Genomic DNA, 21,352 nt, shown 5'->3' on the forward strand with positions numbered 1-21,352 from the left:
CAGGGGTCTGACTTCACTTGCACTGCCTAGCTTTCTATTACATTCAAGTGCAAGACTTTCCAAAGGCAAAGCCACTGAAAGCAGTTTAAAGGACAAAAGATGCTTATAAACCGGGAAATTAGAAAAGCACAGCAATTTTAAAGATAGGCTGTAAAAGAAAAATGCTATTTCCACATCCAAAACTTTTACAGATATTTCCCTATACCCTGAATTTTCTCCACAGTTCAGGCACCGCAACCTGAGCTGGGGTCAAGTGGGATTAGAGCCCAAGGCTCAGGAGCACTTCTTTCCATTTCCTCTGGGCATTTTGCACAAGATCACTCTTTTCCACTGAGAACACAGTAAGATACAAACACATGATAAACGGTTGCAGGATAAATCTGAGATAGGTCAAAGGAAAATCTCTGGGGTACAGACACAGTTCTTGGGTTTCTCATGGGAAGGGAAGTTCTGCAATCTTCTCTGAGTTTTGTACTTACACAACATTAATGGAAATTAAAATTTTTTAAAATTCTGCCATAAGTCTGCCACCTCATCAAATCATTTTCTTCCCTTCTATGTTTTCTTTTGGTTTTTCCCTATATATATACACACATAATCTAACATTATAGATTTTAAAATATTTTTCTCTACTGAACACTAAATAATCAGCATTTTCCCTAGTAACTGTGCAGTTTTTATAGTGCTACAGTCTGTAACTGACTAATCTAGTCATCTGTTGATACATTTAAGCACCTAGGAGCAATATCTGGATTAAAAACAATGTTGTGAGGAACTTTCCCTTTGAAAAAAATTTAAATGAAATTAATGAATCTTTTTTGGGGGGAGAAAAAAAGATTTAAAAAAAGATTTTAAAAAATCTTTATTTGGGAGACGACGTGGATTTTTTTTTAAATTTGCTTTTTCTACTTTCAGGTGTCAGCTTTATAAAAAGAAATCAAAGGATGAGATTAGGTTAATAACAGATTATTGATATTAGAGTTTAATATGGTGCCATTTGTAGCAAGGTAATTAACCCAATGACCCCTACACTTAAAATTTTACAATATTATCATTATAGTACAGTGAGGAATTACTATTTTTTTAAAGATTTTATTTGTTTATTTGACAGAGACAGAGATCACAAGCAGGCAGAGAGGCAGGCAGAGAGAGAGGGGGGAAGCAGGCTTCCCGTAAGCAGAGAGCCAGATGCGGGGCTTGATCCCAGGACCCTAAGACCATGACCTGAGCTGAAGGCAGAGGCTTAACCCACTGCGCCACCCAGGCACCCCAAGGAATTACTATTTTAATAGTTGGCTCCAGAATGCTTCCCAGAGAGGGGGTTTATCTTTGCTTTGGAAAGTATTTTGATAAGCTCCTTAAAGGCGGAAGGTAAACCTTAAAGGCACAGAAGAAAAAAGTGATCTATCGATTGCCTAGCAAAAGAAATGAATAAAAATTTGGAGGCAGGAGAGAGAATTAGAAGTGGCCCAGAGCATAAAAAGAAAAGGAAGAGAAGTCCAAAACCAAGGTGAAGAGCTGCATCCTTTGGAACAAAGTGACCTATGAGACATTAACATTCAATATGCCTGGGGGTGGAGGTCTGAAGGGTGAGGCGACAGAATGCCTCTCTTCAGGAAAGGACAATCCAAAACCCAGCTGAAGTTGTGTTGTGGCAGGGTAAAATCCCTTTGCCATCTCCTATTTTTAGTAAAGCCTGCCCTACTAGTAAGAGCCTTGAAGGTGGTTTGGGGGAAAACCAAATAAAAGGTCTAAAAGTAGGGATAATAATTCCTACAGTACAGAGATGTTACGAGGACTAAATGAATTAAATTTGAAAAATCTGGGTGGAGGGTGCTGGAATTTTCACATAATGTGGGCTTATAAGGGCTTGCATCCATTTTATTAAAATTTCAAGATAAGGGATTTCAGCTGATTATATGACACAAAAGTTTTATGTATCTCATTTCCTTAGATTTGTATATAAAATAACTACTTTTTGAAAATACAAGCTACATTTCAACAATATCATGGAGTTTATGGCTCCTCCTGAATTTTACAATATTTTCCCTTTCCCTTAAACAATCTCAACCCAGGGTTCTCAAACTGTGGAATGTATCATATTCATCATCTGGAGGACCTTCTAAAACCCCAAAGTTGACTTTTTCCTCTTTTTTTTTTTTTAAAGATTTTATTTATTTATTTGATGGAGATCACAGAGAAGCAGGCAGAGAAGAGAGGAGGAAGCAGGCTCCCTGCTAAGCAGAGAGCCCGATGCGGGACTCAATCCCAGGACCCTGGGATCATGACCTGAGCCGAAGGCAGAGGCTTTAAGCCACTGAGCCACCCAGGCACCCTGACTTTTTCCTCTTTTTTAAAAAAGATTTTTGGGTCACCTGGGTGGCTCAGATGGTTGAACGTCTGCCTTCAGCTCAGGTCATGATCTCCAAGTCCTAGGATGGAGCCCCATGTCAGGCTCCCTGCTCAGCGGGGAGTCTGCTTCTCCCTCTGTCTCTCTCCCTTTCAAATGAATAAATAAAATCTTTAAGAAAAATAAAAATAAAACAATATTTTATATTTTAAAGATTTTATTTATTCATTGGAAAGAGAGAGAACATATAAGCAGGAGGAGAGGCAGAGGGAGAGGAAGAAGCAGACTCCCCTCTGAGCTGGGAGCCCAATGTGGGGCTCAATCCTAGAACCTGGGGCGCCTGGGTGGCTCAGTGGGTTAAGCCGCTGCCTTCGTCTCAGGTCATGATCTCAGGGTCCTGGGATCGAGTCCCACATCGGGCTCTCTGCTCAGCAGGGAGCCTGCTTCCTTCTCTCACTCTCCATCTGCCTGCCTCTCTGCCTACTTGTGATCTCTGTCTGTCAAATAAATAAAAAATCTTAATAAAAAAAAAAAAAAAAAAGTCAATCCTAGAACCTGGAGATCATGACCTGAGCTGAAGGCAGATGCTTAACCATCTGAACCACCCAGGCACCCTAAGATTTTATTTTATTTTTTTACAATTTTACTTATTTTTGACAGAAAGAGACATAGCGAGAGAGGGAACACAAGCTGGGGCATGGGAGAGCAAGAACAGGTTTCCTGCGGAGCAGGGAGCTGGATGCAGGGCTCAATCCCAGGACTGTAGGATCATGACCTGAGCCAAAGGCAGATACTTAACAACTGAGCCCCTCAGTGACCCAAGATTTTATTTTTAAGCAATCTCTATACCCAACGTGGGGCTTGTACTTACAATCCCAAGATCAAGAATTGCATGCTCTACTGACTGGGCCAGACAGGCGCCTCCTAAAAAGCTGAATTTTTTAATCTGAAGGTCTGAGTAGAATGAGACTGTTCATTTCTTACAAGTTCCCAGGTGATGTTGATGCTATGGTCCAGGGAACACACTCTGGGAACTGCTGGGGTAAACCACCCTTTGACCATTCTTTCAAATTCTAGTTCAGATGTGACCTCCTGGAACACCTTCCCTTTCCAACTTCCATGCCCTCTACCTCCCTACTATGATAAAACTAATCACTGTACATGCTCCTACTGTTTATTTCATACTATACTGTAATTTTCATATGTACATATCTGCCCTATATCTGGTACCTAGCCTAGAGCTTGACCCATGGCAGGTGCTGACTGCATGAGGAGGGCATACCATACTCCTGAAGATCCCCAGGTACAACATGCTCCTTTGTGAGTTGCTGTGCCAGGCTCCTTCTGGTTGAAAGGCCCCCCACTTTACCTGACTTCTCATTCTCCAGGTTCAGCCCAGGCATTTCCTCCTGGAGGAAGCCTTCTCTGACACACTCCCTTACCTTAGGTTTGTGTCAGGTGCCCCTCTTCCTGTCTATAACATCATAAAACATATTAATAAACTATTTATAACATATAACAAATCTATCCATAACATATTTATCTTAATAATAGCTACCATTCACTGCAGGCTTTCCAAGTGCCAAATAAGCAGAGTTGAATTAAAATCTTTAGAGGTCCTGGGGCACCTGGGTGGCTCGTCATTACGTGTCTGCCTTCAGCTTGGGTCATGATCCTGGGGTCCTGGGATCGAGCCCCACATCAGGCTCCCTGCCGTTCTCCCTATTTGTGCTTTCTCTCTCTGTCAAATAAATAAATAAAATCTGTGGGGGGGAAAAAATCATCTTCAGAGGTCCTTTTGTCAAGCCATTCCCACTTCTGGTAATTTATCCTATGCTTCAGCAAAATGACTCCTATAGAAAGACACTCCCTACAGCATTGTTTGTGATGACAAAATATTAGAAAACCTCAGTATCCACTGGTAGGGAACTTATATAAGTTACACAACATCTATATAATAGAACAGTGTACAACTGTCAAAAAACAATGGGTCAGTTATTAATGTGCTGATATGGAATGATCTCCAAGATATATTGCTAAGTAAAAAAAGCAAGGAGCAAAACAGTGAGAATAGTAAACATCTGCACAAAGGGGAAGTTTTCACATAAAATTTGGAAGGCTGCATGTGAGAGTAACTGGGTGGCAAAGAGACTTTTTACCTAATACACTTCTGTACCTTTTAAATTTAAAGTATTTGAATACATTACCTATTCAAAGTCAAGCATGAAAAAAAATTTAAAGACCTTCAGAAAGCCATATGATAACAAGATTAGGTATTCCCCTTATTTAATCACTATAAAAATAAAAATGAGGAAGTCCAACAACATTTAGATTTTTTCCAAGATGACTTTTGCTATGTTCCTATAAAATGTCTAATACCGACTTCCTTCCACTTCTTCATTGTATCTTTTGTCCCTGTGTTATTAGTACCCTCAGCACATGCCCGGTCTACTAAAGGCCAGTCCGCAACAGATGTTCATTACATCCAGCAACAACACTAGTTCTTACCATACGAGTGTGCAAGGGTCATGACCCTGTGGTTCTCCTCCTGCCTTGCTGGCTGCTCCTCCTGAGTCTCTTTTCCCAGTTCATTCCCTGCTGGTTCTTAAAATGCCTTAATGTTCTGTCCTGGCTCCTCCTCCAGTTCCCTGCACACTCACTGACTCTCATGGCTTCAATTTATATCTAGCGGCAAATGATCCAATTTCTATCTCCACAACCTATTTCTCTCCAAACTTCAGGCTGACACATCCAACTGCCTCCTGGGCCATTCTTCCATTTCCTGGAAACACCACGCTCGCAAATCAAGTCACTGTGAACCCTGCCCTCCTCCAATGGTCCCTATCTCAGGAGACTGGCATCACAACCTATCTACCCCCTTCTCCAGCCAGAATTGGACCTCATTGTTAACGGACTCTCCATCTTCCCACCTCCATCCCTCAACTCTTAGGATTTTCAGGATGTTTTTCAAACTTCCCCTTCTCTCCAACCATTGCTATCTCCCAGTTGAGGCTGTCATCGTTTGGTTTTTAACAAGTCTTTCAACTGGGATCTCTGCCTCCAGCCATGCCCCCCGCACCCCACACCCCATCTATTCTCCATTCTGCAGCCAGAGAAATCCTTTTAAAAATGCAAGTGGTGGGGTGCCTCGATGGCTCAGTTTATTGAGCATCTGACTCGGCTCAAGTGGAGATCTCAGGGTCGTGGGATCGACCCCTGCCTGGGGCTCCACTCTCAGGAGCATCTCAGTGGAGATTCTTTTTCCCTCTCCCTCTACCCCTCCCCCTGCTTGCATGCTCTTGTTCTCTCCCCATCTGTATAACAAATAAATCTTTATTTTTTTTAAAGATTTTATTTATTTATTTGACAGAGAGATCACAAGTAGGCAGAGAGGCAGGCAGAGAGAGGGGGGAAGCAGGCTCCCCACTAAGCAGAGATCCTGATTCGGGGCTCGATCCCAGGACTCTGAGATCATGACCTGAGCTGAAGGCAGAGGCTTAACCCACTGAGCCACCCAGGTGCCCCAACAAATAAATCTTTACTTTATTCATAATAAATAAATAAATAAATAAATAAATAAAATTGTTTCCTTCCTTTTAAAACCTTTTTTTTCTGGGGCACCTGGGTAGTGCACTTGGTTAAGCAACCAACCCTTGGTTTTGGCTCAGGTCATGATCTCAGGGTTATGAGACTGAGTCATACGATGGGCTCAGTACTCAGCACGGATTCTGCTTGAGACTCTCGTTCTCCATCTCCCTCTGGTCCCCTGAAAATAAATAAATCTTTTAAAAATAAATAAATAAAACATTTTTTTCTTCCTCCTGACTTCAGGAAAAAGTCCAAGTTTGTTAATTTGGTGTACAAGACCCTCTTGACCTAGTAGTCCCCGCTCACCATTCCAGCCTCATTTCTCAACACCTGCCTCTCACTCGCCCTCAGCGCATGCTCTGTGCTCCAGCCACAACATGCTTCTCTCAGACCTCGGAACCCTCTGCTTTCTCTCAAAACATGCTGCTAAATGATACAGATACTTGGCAGTATGTAAAGAAAAGTCCTGAAACTTGGGCCCCACCAAACACCATAATAAGGCAGCAGGTGGTGCTAATCTTTTAAATTGGCTCCCCACTCCAGTCATACAGACGTTCTTGTTGAAAACGTGTATTATTCACTTCACCCTCGGGGCGCCTGGGTGGCTCAGTCAGTTAAGCCTCTGACATTATTTCAGCTCAGGTCGTCATCTCTAGGGTGGTGAGATCGAGCCCTGTTTCAGGCTCTGTGCTTAGCAGGGAGTCTGCTTGGGATTTTCTCTCTGCCCCTCCCCCCACCTGTCCCGTGACGCTCGCACTCTCTCCCTCTCTCAAATAAATGTATCTTTAAAATTCACTTCAGCTTTTATCTCCCTTAGTGCCAAAGACATCTGAAGTGAAAATCCACTGTATCATCTACACTCCTCAACTGCTTCCTCCAAACTGCCATCCAGTAATCAGTTCTCTACTCCTGGGCCCACAGGCTTACAGCTGGGACTGCTTTCCCATCCCTGAGTCAATATTTTCTTTGTGACCAGAGAGAGAGGGTGCTCCTTCAGGCAACAGGTGTGACTGTGCAAGGCTGAGCACAGACTGTGCAAGCAGGACCCTCCCCCCAGAATCCAGCACAGCAGTTTCAGTTAAATGCAGCTCTCCTGTGCAGACTCATGACCCATGCTCAGCCACTCTAGGTCTTTCCATAAAATAATCATCTGAGGCAGTCCGGTCACTTCCCTGAGTCCCTTCCAGGAGCATACGCCTAAGACCTACAGCCTGGCAGGGCCCAGATGAGGAGAAGGAAAGCAAAGGCAAGGTACTACACAGCCCTCCTGTCAGTATGACTACCAGAGGTGGAGGCAACAACCCCTTCAGGAGTAAAACAACTAACGGTTAGCAACTGTCAACTGCAGCTCGGATAGCTCTGAAAAATAGTGATGTGAGTTTGTGAGGAAATAAAGCTCCTCAAGGGCTGTCAAAAAGGCCCCTGAGATGGGACGCCTGGGTGGCTCAGTTGGTTAAGCGGCTGCCTTCAGCTCAGGTCATGATCCCAACGTCCTGGGATGGAGTCCCACATCAGGCTCCTTGCTCAGCCGGGAGCCTGCTTCTCCCTCTGCCTCTGCTACCACTCTGCCTGCCTGTGCTCTTTCTCTCTCTGACAAATAAACAAATAAAATCTTAAAAAAAAAAAAAAAAAGAAAAGAAAAAAGGCCCCTGAAAAATTTGTATTTAAAGTGTTATACTAAGGAGCTTATGGCACTTAAAAGGAACAAGACAGAGAGTTAACAAAGTCCTTATTCCTCATATAGTTAAACCACAGAGATCAACAAACTGCTTTAAGTCATTTATTTGGTCAGGCCATTTAAATAATTACTGGGAATTTCTCATTTGCAGATACAAAAATACCTACATAATAACTCTGAAGGGTGGTAATCCACTCCTCCTTACTCTGTGGCATTGAGCGGATGGAGGTAGGTATTAGAAGGAAGGTGCCAATTAAAGAAGGAATAATGTATTTATTGACTGTTTATCATATGCTAGAAAACCAGGGCTCAGGGTTAAGCATCTCGTCCATGTCACACACCGAGTCAGGGCCGAGTGCTAAGCTGACCCTCTGTCCCACACTGACCAGCACAGCTGTCACTGGCAATTGTGCAGCACAATCTCCAGGGAAGCCCATGAGACTTGTGGGTGTATGAGAACAAAACACCTTGGGCTTACAAGCACCTGGATCAAGAAACTCAATTTTTGCAGACCGATTAAGCAGATAAATCAGGAGAAAATTCCCATATTATAGGAGCAAATGAATTTCTCTAACAGATCTGCACCTATAGAGATCATTAGCTTCTTTGATACCAGCTATAGTGCAAAGGCATTTAGCACAGCCATGAATGAGAGAGTCATGAATGACACAGTTAGAAGGATCTTTTGAGTATGTCCCTCTCGTTTTCTTTTTCTTTCTTCCCCCAGAAAGGAAACTGAGGCCAAAGAAGTAGAAAGACTTATTTAAAGCCAAACTGTGAGCAGGTGGCATAGCCAGACCAGAAGCTAAGTCTCCTATTTCCATGATTCCAACCTAAAATTGAATCAAAAACTTGGGAAAAACACGAGAACAGGCAAACTGGATCACCCTCAGACCAACATCATTACCAACGGAAATCCCAGGAGAGATGTTACGAGAAGTTTTCCTCCTGCTGTTGTAACCTTGGGCTTAGGCAGACCATACTTTTTTTTTTTTTTTTTTGGACCTACCTTCCATTAGATAATCTACCGTTTTGGGCTAGCTCTGTGTGTTTCATATAAACACTGCTGATTTAAACAATCAGGCCCACACAGTTAAAACCTCCACACTGTAGGAATCACACTACCACTCTGAACTAACCACTGAAGCTCTTGCCTCATCCAGCCTCAGGTAAGTTTTCAACTGCTCACTGCTCTCTTAGCCCACGTGACTCCAGCACAAAGTCAGGAAACAAGCTCCAAGCGATTTACCTTCACTGTTGCTCAGCTGGACTTTCATTCTTCTCTAAATGACTTTCTACCACGTTTCCCTTAGTGCTTCATTCAAACTTTTCCCCTGTTTCTTCAGACGCCCAACTGTCCTCTGCTGCCACTTAGTCCCTTCCAGCTGATGACCTGGTTTCTACCTTAATGAAGCTGAGGTCATTTGGCTTAGGCTTCCTCAACTTCTACCTCCTCCGTCAAAACTGCCCCATCTTTTCAGTTTTTCTTTCCAACTTCCTCTCAGAGGAAGAAGTAGCCTTCCTTCCTTCCCAGGCTAAGTCCTCCACTAATAATAAACCTTCCACCATTTCCCTCACTGCATCTCCAGCTTCCTGTCTGCTGGCTTCAAGTGCAGTGCCCATGCTCCGATCCCCCTCATCCTTGCTTACAACAAACCCAAACAAAGCCGCTTGGACCCACTCAAACCTCCTACCTTTCCAGCTCTTCTTCCTCTGCTCTGCACATTTTTTTTTAAGATTTATTTATTTATTTATTTGACAGACAGAGATCACAAGTGGGCAGAGAGGCAGGCAGAGAGAGGAAGGGAAGCAGGGTCCCTGCTGAGCAGAGAGCCCAATGCAGGGCTTGATCCCAGGACCCCGGGACCATGACCCAAGCCGAAGGCAGACGCTTTAACCCACTGAGCCACCCAGGCGCCCTGCTCTGCACATTTTCAAAGGCGGAGTTGAATCCTGCAACCATGCCTCCTCAGTCAACTCATTCCTTGGGCTTTTTCCACCTAGCTTCCTCCCTTTGCACAAAGACTTTCTGAAGTCTCCAGTGGTTTCCTTGTCACCATATGGAATCCTCTTCCTTTGGCTTCATTTCCTTAAATTCCTCGAAGCATCTGACTGCTGACTTACTTGGGTTTCTCGAAACTGTTATACGACTCTGAGAGCACTGAACACACTCGTTTTCCTTCTTTACTTAACTGCTTCTTTGCTGACTCCTCTTCTTCCCCCCTGACTTCCAAAAAAGACATTCCCCAAATCAGCCTCCTCTTTTTCAATCCACTCCTAATGGATTCCTACTTGAGAATCTGTTCCTTCATCTTCTTCAGCGGCCCCCATCTACCTTCTGAGTCAGCTCCTATTTTCTCTGCACGTGCCCTCTGCTTCAGCCACTGGACCACTCACTGCCATCTCAACGTGTCTCCAGATTTTTTTTTTTAGATTTTATTTATTTATTTGACAGAGAGAGATCACAAGTAGGCAGAGAGGCAGGCAGAGAGAGAGAGGAGGAAGCAGGCTCCCTGCCGAGCAGAGAGCCCGATGCTGGACTCTATCCCAGGACCCTGAGATCATGACCTGAGCTGAAGGCAGCGGCTTAACCCACTGAGCCACCCAGGCGCCCTGTCTCCAGATCTTTACTCAGATTGTTTCCTGCTTCAAAGGCCACCTCCCATTTCTGAATGTCCTGATTCTTCCTATCTTTCAGTGCTCAACTCAAATGCCACTTCTGTGATGCTTTCTGGAGCCCCTCTCAACATTTACTTGTCCCCATCTAATGCAACATAGTTACATTTCTCTCATTTTTAACTAGTTGTGTCTACCTTAACTCTAGTAACGTGGAAGCTCCTTCAAGCCTCTTTAGCAGTTAGTACTTAATACAGATTCAATACATGTTTGCTTAGTGACATGAATATACCTTCCTTAGAATTTTTGGATTTGGTGAAGAAATCTATGTTCATCTTATTTATACATGGTACCATGGGAGCAAGAAGTCCTAATTTCGACGATTTGTTTTGCTGTGTGACCTTTGGGTAAAATATTTAATCTCTCATGGCCTCACCTTCCCTATCAAGTAAATTACAGTATATAGTGCCTACCGATTGAAGTACAGAGAAAGTACTTAGAACCTCACCACAGTTATACATACTTAGCATAGAGAAAATATTTTCCAAAGATGGGCCACAAGAATATAACCTATCCCATATTCCCATATGCTTTTTTTTTTTTTTTTAAGTAGGCTCTATGCTCAATGTGGGGCTAGAACTCTTGACCCTGAGATCAAGAATAGCATGCTCTATCAACTGAGCCAGTTTCAAGACTACTTAAAAATAAAATCTTAAAAAAAAAAAAAAAAAAAAAAAGATCAACATGCTTGGGTGGCTCTGTCCATTAAGCATCTGCCTTTGTCTTAGGTCATGATCCCACAGTCCCGGGACTGAGTCCCATGACAGGCTCCCTGGTCAGTGGGGAGTCTGCTTGTCCCTTTCCCTCTGCCTCTTCCCTCCCATCTCACATCCCCTCCCTGGACTGTTCTCTCTCTCTCTCAAATAAATAAATAAATAAATAAATATATATATATATATATATTTTTTTTCTTTTTTTAAGGATTTTATTTTTTTGAGAGAGAGAGAGATAACAAGAGAGGGAACACAAACCTGGGGGCTGAAGAGGGAGAAGCCAATGTGGGGCTATCCCAGGATGCTGGGATCATGACCTGAGCTAAAAGCAGATGCTTAATGACTGAGCTACCCAGGTGCCCCTAAATAAATAAAATCTTAAAAAACAAAGATTGTTGTTTTGAGCCAGTAAGTTCTGGGGTGACTGTTACACAGCAACAGATAAACTGAAGAACTGGTAATACATCCAGCTATTATTTATATAATGTCACTGTAAATTCCAGTCAGTTTCCTCCCACCCTTTACTTTTCATGACAAGACCTCATCTTTTTACTGTAATCTCATATGGCAAGCATCACTCTTTCATTTAACATAATGAGTGCTTACTCTGGGTCAGACCCCATTTTAGACTCTGGAAAAGAAGAGAACAAAACAAAATCCCTGCCTTGTAAAATTTTTAGCCTAGTCGGGTAGAGAGACAGCCAAATGAATCCATAATGTCAAATAACAATTACTGTAATTTAATAAATTACACAGTAATTTATATATAATGTTAGGTAGTGATAAGGGTTCTCATGCTTATTACTTATCCTTATAGAAGCTAAACAAATCTATATTCTACCAGAAAAGCACAAAGTACTCAGAGCGATCTCAGTTTAAAATAAAGGATGGGGGACGCCTGGGTGGCTCAGTTGGTTGAACGGCTGCCTTTGGCTCAGGTCATGATCCCAGCGTCCTGGGATCGAGTCCCGCATTGGGCTCCTTGCTCAGCAGGGAGCCTGCTTCTCCCTCTGCCTCTGCTGCCACTCTGTCTGCCTGTGCTCGCTCTCCCCCCACCGATAAATAAATAAAATCTTTTAAAAAAATAAAATAAATAAAATAAAATAAAGGATGGAGTAATATTTTCTGTTTTGTTTCCAAAACATTTCTGAACAATGCCCCATGCATTTGTTGGTCTTTGTGGCCACAGTGGCCAAGCAAAACTATAAACTCCAGCTCCCTCCATTAGATCTTAATTGCTCATTTTATCAAAGTAATTTGGGGCTCAGTTGTTAAGCCTCTGCCTTCAGCTCAGGTCATGATCTCAGAGTCCTGGGATTGAGCCCCACATCTGGCTCCCTGGTCAGCAGGAAGCCTGCTTCTCCCTCTCTCACTCCCCCTGCTTGTGTCCCCCCTCTCACTGTGTCTCTCTCTGTCAAATAAATAAATATTTAAAAAACAACAATAAAGTAATTTGGAATTTTTTTTGTTGTATCAGTAAGCTTCTAGATTCACCTCTTAAATGTTGTATAGTTAATATTTTAGTTAATATTATAGTTAATATATTTTAGTTAATATATTTACACTTTCCAGTTCCTAAATGCAGTTATCTTGTGTTGTTAAAATACTTGTGATTTTCCTAATGGTTTAAATAGATTAGTAAAATTTTCCTATAACTTTCCCCCAAGGACTTGGTTCTTCTCCATATGGATGAATATAATGTGCTTGTGTTCTTTACATTAATGTGAAAAGAAAATATAATTTACAAAAATAAAAGTTGTAGCAACTCTTAAAGAACAGACATACCTCATAAAATTAAATACATTTCCATTCTGTGGTTTACGTTTATTTAAAAAATGAACTTTAACTCACTTCCAAAGTTTACTATTCTGTTTATTTGCCTATAGCATTTTCTACCTATTCTTGAATCTCAAAATAAAAATAAACCAAACACACCAAAAAAACACCACTCACACAAATCTACTAATACATTTTCTGGTTATAAAAGTCATAGATACTCGTTGTGGAAAAGTTGGACAATTCACAATTAACAAATGAATAAAGAAATGAATGCCCAAGGGCACCTGGCTGTGCCAGTTGGAGGAGCATGCAACACCTGATCTTGAGGCCATGAGTTCAAGCCCCAAGCTGCATACAGAGATTATAAAAAATAAATAGGGGTGCATAGGTGGTGCAGTTGGTTGAGTATCTGACTCTTGGTTTCAGCTCAGGTCATGATTTTGGGGTCACGAGATTGAGGCCCACTGTGGCCTCTACGCTGAGCATGAAGTCAGCCTGAGATTCTCTCTTCCTCTCTCCCCACCCCTCCCACTCATGTGATTACTTAATCTCTTTCTCTCTCTCTCTCACTCACACACATACCGCATAAAGAAAATGTTAACAATCACACAAAAACATTTCCATCATCACAGAAAATTCTACTACATTGTGTTTCACTATTACACTGCCTCCCAGGACTAGGTTTTATAGTGGATACATCTGGTCTGTGTCCACGGGATTACAATTCCATTGACCAAATATACACACATGAAATAACAAACACAAGGCCAGTTAAAAATAAGAGAATAAACCACAAATATTAATCGAGTTTCAAAGAAACAAAGAGATAACTATAGGTTGATATGGAAAAGCCTTCATAAAGGAGACAGATATTTATTTATTGGCTGAATAATTCATTAAGGGATATGTATACATTGCACTAGGCACTATAAGGAACTGACAAGATTCAGGGACATCACAGTTTGATAAAGAGATTAACTGTCAATCACCACCCTCTCCCCATTTCTGTCATTACTGAGCTATATGATATTGGGATCTCTAGTCCTTATGAGGGGACCATATCAGACTTCTAGTCCTAAAGTGCTATGATCCAAAGACAAGAAAAAGACACCAGAGAGTAAGGAAAGCAACTGAAAAAGATCCAAAGTTGAGAGAATGAGGTGTGCTCCCAGAATACAAAGCACACACAATGGAGATTTTGTGTTGAGGAAATAGTCACTCATGTATGTCAACATACATTTACTGAGTATCTATTATGTGCCAGGTACTGTTCTAAAGTGATAAGGATACAACAGTGCTCAAAACAGATTTAAAAAATCCCTTTTGGGGCGCCTGGGTGGCTCAGTGGGTTAAAGCCTCTGCCTTGATCCCAGAGTCCTGGGATCAAACCCCATATCAGGCTCTCTGTTCAGCGGGGAGCCTGCTTCCCCCTTTCTCTCTGCCTGCCTCTCTGCCTACTTGTGATCTCTGTCAAATAAAAAATAAAATCATTTTTTTAAAAATCCCTTTTTTTCCTAGAATCTGGCATTCTAGAGGGGAAACAAGTAATTAAAAAAATAAATAAGATACTATATTGGTTGCCAGGTGATTAGTGCTACAGAGTAAAATGAAACAGGAAAAGGAATAGGCAGTTTCAGAAAGTGGCTCTTTTAAATGAGTTCAGAAGCACCTGGGTGGCTCAGTCAGTTAAGTGTCTGCCTTCAGCTCAGGTCATGACTCTGGGATCGAACCCCCATGTTGGGCTCCCTGCTTGGCAGAAGCCTGCTTCTCCCTTTCCCTCTGCCCCTCCTCCTGCCCCTTCTCCCTGTGTGTGTGTGTGCATGTGTTTATGTGGGTGTGTCTCTCTCAAATAAATAAAATATTTATTTAAAAAATAATAAATGAGGGGTTCAGGGAAGACTCCATGAGAAAATGAAATCTGAGCCAAGACCTGAAGAAAGTGAGGGGCCAAGTGAAGCAGAGGTCTGGGACAGAGCTAAGAGCAACAGATAGCTGTAGTGAGGCAGGAACAGAGGAGACCAAGGTGGGAGAGTAGGGAAAGGCAAGAATGGTTTGTTCTAGACTGATCTCTATGTCTCCAAGTCCAAAAACACAGATTTCAGAATTGAAGGAAACTTTATAGGTCATTTAGTACAACTACCCATTAGATTACTAAACCCATACTACTCTTTCCAAGTGACCATCTTGTCTTGCCTTGAACTATTTTATTTTTTTATATTTATTTATTTTTAAAGATTTTATTTATTTATTTGAGAGAGAGAGCACAAGTAGGCAGAGTGGCAGATGGAAGAAGCGGGCTCTCAACTGCGCAGGGAGCCCGAGGCGGGGCTTGATCCCAAGACTCTGGGATCACGACCCGAGTAGAAGGCAGCCACTTAACCGACTGAGACCCCAGGTGCCCCAAAGTTTTCAAAGTTTAAAGTGGTAGAGCAGAATCTGAACTTTGCTGTAGCTACTCCTTATTACTATACTCCACAGACTTTGAAAGTGGAAAAAAAAAAAAAAAGTGGTATTTGGACTTTAACCCTAAACTCAAGTCACACAAATTAAGGGTATTTACAAATGAAACTCAAAACTCAAATACAAGAAGAGGGAAATGAACTGCTGATACATATCTTTAGAATATTAGCTAGAAGCCTAACCAGATATCTAGAGACAATGAGGAATACTCCTATCGTTTTGTTAAGAAAAAGTCTTCTCTTAGCTTTACTGGAAATCAGGCCCTTCCCAAGTGTAAGCCTTCTGATTAGAGCTTTCAATCTCTCTTTTTTTTAAAAGATTTTATTTATTTATTTGACAGACAGAGATCATAAGTAGGCAGAGAGGCAGGCAGAGAAAGAGAAGGGAAGCAGTCTCCCCGATGAGCAGAGAGCCCAATGTGGGGCTCGATACCAGGACCCTGGGATCGTGACCCGAGCTGAAGGCAGAGGCCTTAACCCACTGAGCCATCCAGGGACCCCTCAATCTCTCTCTTTTTAAAAAAAGATTTTATTTTTGGGGCACCTGGGTGGCTCGGTCGGGTAAGCATCTGCCTTCGGCTCAGGTCATGATCCCAGGGTCCTGGGATCGAGCCCCGCGTCGGGCTCTCTGCTCAGCAGGGAGCCTGTTTCCTCCTCTCTCTCTCTCTTTCGGCCTACCTCTCTGCCTACTTGTAATCTCTATCTGTCAAATAAATAAATAAAATCTTTAAAAAAAAAAAAAAAAAAAGATTTTATTTTTAAGTAATCTCTATACCCAACATGGGGACTGAATTTATAATCCCCCAAATCAAGAGTTGCATGCTCCAACTGAGCCAGCCAGGCATCCCTTAATCTCATTTCTAATGTTACTCTCACTGACAAAGTTATTTAATGATTCCAAAGAAGTTAACCTCCCAAAACAATTCACATTAGCAGAGGAAAAGAAACACCCACAGAACACATGCATCACACTGAGAAGTAGTAGAAATATGTTTATAACTGTGAGAGGCATAATGTTAGAAGACCCAGTTAACTGTGCCTACCAAAAAAAGGTAAATGTCACTCCTCATTTATGAATATGACCATCAAGGAACCTAATGTTCAAAAAAAGAAGGAGAGGTGATTATATGTATACTGTTCAAGCAATGGTGTCTTCAAAATCAGTTCATAAGCCATACTAACAGTAAGCTTCATTCAGTCATGGGGTGCTAAGAGTACTATTCATGTTCTGAATACAATATCCTAAGAGGTATTCATCCATCAAATATTTATTGATCACCTACCACTGTTCCAGAAGACAGCGGTGAGGTGGTAAAAAAGATAAAGGCTCTACTCTCATAGAGCTTAACACTGTAAGCAGGTATTATAAAAAAGAAATTGAGGCTCAGTTCCCAGGTCTGTTAGACTCTAAGACCGACACTATATATTTTGACGGTATCAGCTCCCACAGGCAAGACACTGCTTCTCCTAAAACTCCACACCTAACCATGCAGTCCTGACAGCCCTGTCTGCAACGGTTTAGGGTTCATCTCTGTCAGCAGTCCAGTGTCACTTTCTCAGTGAAGTGTTCTTCTTCCAAGTCCCAAGAGCAAAGATTGCCTGGTCAGCAGTTTAACACATCATACTGACATGAGTGAAATTCTTTTTCTCCTTCATTAGTCCCTAAACTCCCTCAGGGCAAGAACCATGTCTTAGCCTCTTTATATGTCTAGAAGATGGTACAGGAAACATTCAATAAATAGCTGAGTGGAGCTCATGAGAACATTTCCACAGAGTAGAGGGTGGAAGTCAGATTGGAATGAACGAAGGAGTCAAAGAAAGAGAGGGGAACAGTGTTTGCTCTTCAAGAACAAGTCAAGAAAGAAAGGAAAAGGAGGGAAATGGAAGTAGTCTGAAGGAGACATGTGATCACAGGAAAGTTTTATATTTTTTTTAAGAATGAGAAAGATTTTTGGGGCACCTGGGTGGCTCAGTGGGTTAAGGCCTCTGCCTTCCGCTCAGGTCATGATCCCAGGGTGTTGGGATTGAACCCCACATTGGGCTCTCTGCTCAGCAGGAAGCCTGCTTCCGCCCCCACCTGCCTCTCTGCGTACTTGTGATCTCTGTCTGCCAAATAAATAAATCTTTAAAATAAATAAATAAATAAATAAATAAATGTTTCATGTTAGGGAAAAAAAAAGAATGAGAAAGATTTGAACATACTTGTTGGGAAGGTAGTACAGCAGAGTAGAAAGAGTCAGACAGGTGTAAATTTGAATCAGACCCTATCTCTCACTACATCTGTAGGCAAATTACTTAACTTCTGTTCTTCAACTTAAACATAAGAAGAATGATATACCTACACCTCACTGTGACAATGACAGCATGTGGCAAACAGAAGAAATCCAATAAACGCTATTAATGACTACTACTGTATGCAGAAGCCTAGACTCTGGTTTTCTAAGCCCTCCTACATAGCTCGTGCTTCAGTGTGGATTTCCTATCCCAGTCTATGTGCAATATGTGATGACAAAGAAACAGGATCCTTATTTCTTCTGTGTGTACCACCCTCTGTGCTATTCCACTTCTTAATGACAGTCTGCATGAGCTCATGAATGGGTACTATGGAAAATTACTAATGTCATCAGCTGAGGAAATAGAGACAATCTGGAAAACAAGCAGATAAAACTGATGTTAAATCATCAAATGTACAAGATTCTGGGCTCCTGCCAAAACTCACTGAGAGCTAGGAAGAGAGAAACCGAAAACACAAACACACAGAACATTGTTTAACTTCCTAAGCCAACAAGGTGTTCCCAGCATCCACCCCAGGCACAGAAAGATGGCTTTCCGATAAAAGGAAGGGTTCTCGGGATGCCTGAGTGGATCTGCCAGCTGAGCCGTCCAGCAATTCGTTTCAGTTCAGGTTCTGATGTCCTAATCACAGGATCAAGCCCCACACAGATCAAGCAAGCTCTGCACTTAGTGCAAAGTCTGCCTCAGATTCTCTCTATCAAATAATATCTTTTTAAAAAAAAGAGAGGGACACCTGGGTGGCTCAGTTGGTTAAGCAGCTGCCTTCAGCTCAGGTCATGATCCCAGCGTCCTGGGATCGAGTCCCACATCGGGCTCCTTGCTTGGCAGGGAGCCTGCTTCTCCTCGCTCACTCTCGCTCCTCTCTCTCTGACAAATAAATAAAATATTAAAAATAAAATAAAGTAGCCCCTCCCATCTTCCATTAAAAAAAAAAAAGAGGGCGCCTGGGTGGCTCAGGTCATGATCTCAGAGTCCTGGGATCGAGTCCCGCATCGGGCTCTCTGCTCAGCAGGGAGCCTGCTTCCTCCTCTCTCTCTCTCTCTGCCTGCCTCTCTGCCTACTTGTGATCTCTCTCTGTCAAATAAATAAATAAAATCTTAAAAAAAAAAAAAAAAGAGAGAGAGAGAGGGTTCTCTCCTGAGTTCCTTTCTCAATATTTCACCCTCATGTCAGAGTCATTCCTATGAGTTGCTACTCCAGTTCACCAACTTTTCTGTCATCTCGTAAGTTTCCAAATTCACAAGATTAGCACACTTTTTTAAAAAAATATTTAAGTAATTTTTATTCACAGCCTTTTAAAGTTAGTGCCCTCTGGGGCGCCTGAGTGGCTCAGTGGGTTAAGCCATTGCCTTTGGCTCAGGTCATGATCTCAGGGTCCTGAGATCGAGCTCCGCATCGGGCTCTCTGCTCCGCAGGGAGCCTGCTTCCCTCTCTCTCTCTCTGCCTGCCTCTCTGCCTACTTGTGATCTCTGTCAAATAAATAAATAAAATCTTTGGAAAAAAAATAAATAAAGTTAGTGCCCTCATGCTCACTTCAGTAGCACATATACTAAAGTTAATAGTCTGGCCATGGGTCATGTTCACCTGTTACCCATATCTGATGGACAGAAATACCTCACGCCCTTCCTCCTAACCATATCACACATCTCCATGCTTAAGAAGGGACAGCAGGGAAGAGGACTAAAGCCCAGGCTACTGTGACAATTAGTGATGAAAAGCCTACATATAGCTAGGATTATGGGAAGACAGGAAAGATACTGACTTCCATTTAGAATGAGATTACAAATAAATCCCCGAGAACAGATATGAATACGTAGAACAAAGATGATATAATTACTGATTAGAGTTCAGAGAAAACTAGAAGATAAGGAAAAGAAGAAGTAGGAAATATATGTGTTATCTACAAACTTAATCAAAACATAATCACTAAAAGCTACTAGTAGGGGCACCTGGGTGGCTCAGTCGGTTAGTTGTGTGACCGGGTTCGTCTCAGGTGGTGGTCTTGGTGGGGGGAATCAAGCCCCAAATAGGGCTCTATGCTGAGGACGGAGTCAGCTTCAGGTTCTCTCCCTCTCTCTTCATCCCTACCTCATCTCAATCTCTCTCTCTAAATAAAATCTTCCTTAAAAAAAATAATAATAATAAAAGCTACAATGAAACAAGTCAAGGTTGGAAATTCAGTTTTTGTGAATCAGAGTCTTATCAGGAACTTGAATTTACCAAGGAAAAATAAGAAAGAAGGGCAAAGAATAGTTCAGGACACATCTGACAACCCACCAAAGAGCCAGCAACCCACCACAAATGTCACGTGCAGCACAAGACTGGAACCTACGACAGTCACCCGTCACAGAAAAGAAACTTTAAAACATCTTTTCATCCTCCATAGAAAAAGCATCCTGGATCATTAAACTAAGTAAAATTTTCGGAATTCCAACCCTAACCACGCTGAGTGATCTCGGCTAATACATGCCTCAGTTTCCCCAAAGTTAAAACACACACATTAGAGCGAGTCTCTGCCTGCATCTGAGCCTGTGCTCTGACCCCGGACCTGACTCTTCAACGTCAAGTCACGAATTAAGCCTGAGCAAGCCAACAGCTTAAATGTGCCTGAGGAAAAGAAAAGAAGAAGAAAACGCGCCCCCCCCACCCCCGCCCCCGGCCTGAGGTGCGGTTTCTATAAACCCGCTCGCAGCTGCTCCCGGAGAGGTATTATTCGGACTCGAGCCCCCAGGACATGGAGGCTCCGGCGCCGGTGGCCCCCGCTCCCGCGGCCAGCAGTGGGAGGCCACCCCCGCCCCGGGCGGGGATGCGGGGGCGCAGCGACACGCGGATCCGAGCCCCGCGGCCGCCCCGCAGGCCCCGCACCCGCCCGCCAGATCCCGCGCCCGGCGCCCCCGGCCGGCGCCCCCACCCACGCGGGCACCTGCGAGGTCCGGCTCCGCCGCTCTCCCGGTCGCGGGCGGTGCTTCTCCCCGTCGTCTGCCCCGTCTGCCTGTCAGTCCTTCAGTCGGTCGCTCCACAGCCGCCCCCGCGACCCCACCTCAGGGGCAGGTGTGGGCGCCGGGCTTCGCAGACCCAGCGAGTCGCCGCCGACCTCTCCTCCGCACTCACCCGCCCGGCGCGGGATGTCCAGCTGCCTCGCCGCCCCAAATCCCCGCCACCTCAGCGCCAACCCAGGTCCGGCTCGCCGCTCCACCGCTCGGACCCAGTCAGCGATCGGTCGCGCCACCGCGCACGCGCGCTGGGCCGAGCGGGGGTGGGGGGGGTGCCGTTGAGCATGCTGGGGGCTGTAGTCCTCTGGAGACAGTGGACTGCGGCGGCACTGGGGTCTGCGCGCTCCCGGACCCCACACACGAGCCTCCTTTACGAGCTGAGATCCGGTCCCCTGGCGAACGGCGAAGTGGGCAGGGGGCGCACAGAAGTCCTTCAAACCCATTTTTTTAGCTCAGCGATACCCACTGGCCTTCGTCTTCACTGCAGCCCGAGGAGATCAGGGCAATAGGGGGTAGACCAGCAGCTGGGATGCGGAATAGACGAGGCAGGACTCTGGAAAAGAGCGGCTCTTGCTTGATGCTCATTTTCTAAATATTTAAGTGCCTTCTTCACAGGTGTACAGAACCAGCCCTAAAGCAGCCTGAACCACTCTTACACAATTCACAAGCCCTGCAAGGAGCCACAAATTGGAAAAAAAATTTGGTTGAGGGCATGCCGGAAAAATTCACTCTCCCGGCATGTGTAAAGCAGTGGGTGTAGTCAGAAAGCTGTGTTTGGGTCACTCAACCACGCTAACACTTAGCTCATCCATGAAATGAAA

At 43.5% G+C, this 21,352-nt stretch overlaps 1 protein-coding gene across 6 annotated transcripts in view; it reads right to left on the reverse strand.

Moving 5' to 3' along the window:
• SGSM3 (small G protein signaling modulator 3) overlaps window positions 1-20,781 on the reverse strand; it is a 47,054-nt gene extending 26,273 nt beyond the window's left edge. For 3 of the 6 annotated variants that reach the window (XM_032346191.1, XM_032346190.1, XM_032346189.1), the window contains exon 1: window positions 20,462-20,780. The gene's annotated coding sequence lies outside the window, so the exon portion shown is untranslated. Of the gene's footprint in view, window positions 1-20,461 lie in introns of all 6 variants that reach the window. The other 3 variants (XM_032346188.1, XM_032346185.1, XM_032346186.1) reach the window with 2 other exon arrangements.
• Window positions 20,782-21,352: the final 571 nt, after the last annotated feature.

This window comes from Mustela erminea, chromosome 6 (genome assembly GCF_009829155.1).
Source record: "Mustela erminea isolate mMusErm1 chromosome 6, mMusErm1.Pri, whole genome shotgun sequence".
Lineage (NCBI taxonomy): Eukaryota > Metazoa > Chordata > Mammalia > Carnivora > Mustelidae > Mustela > Mustela erminea.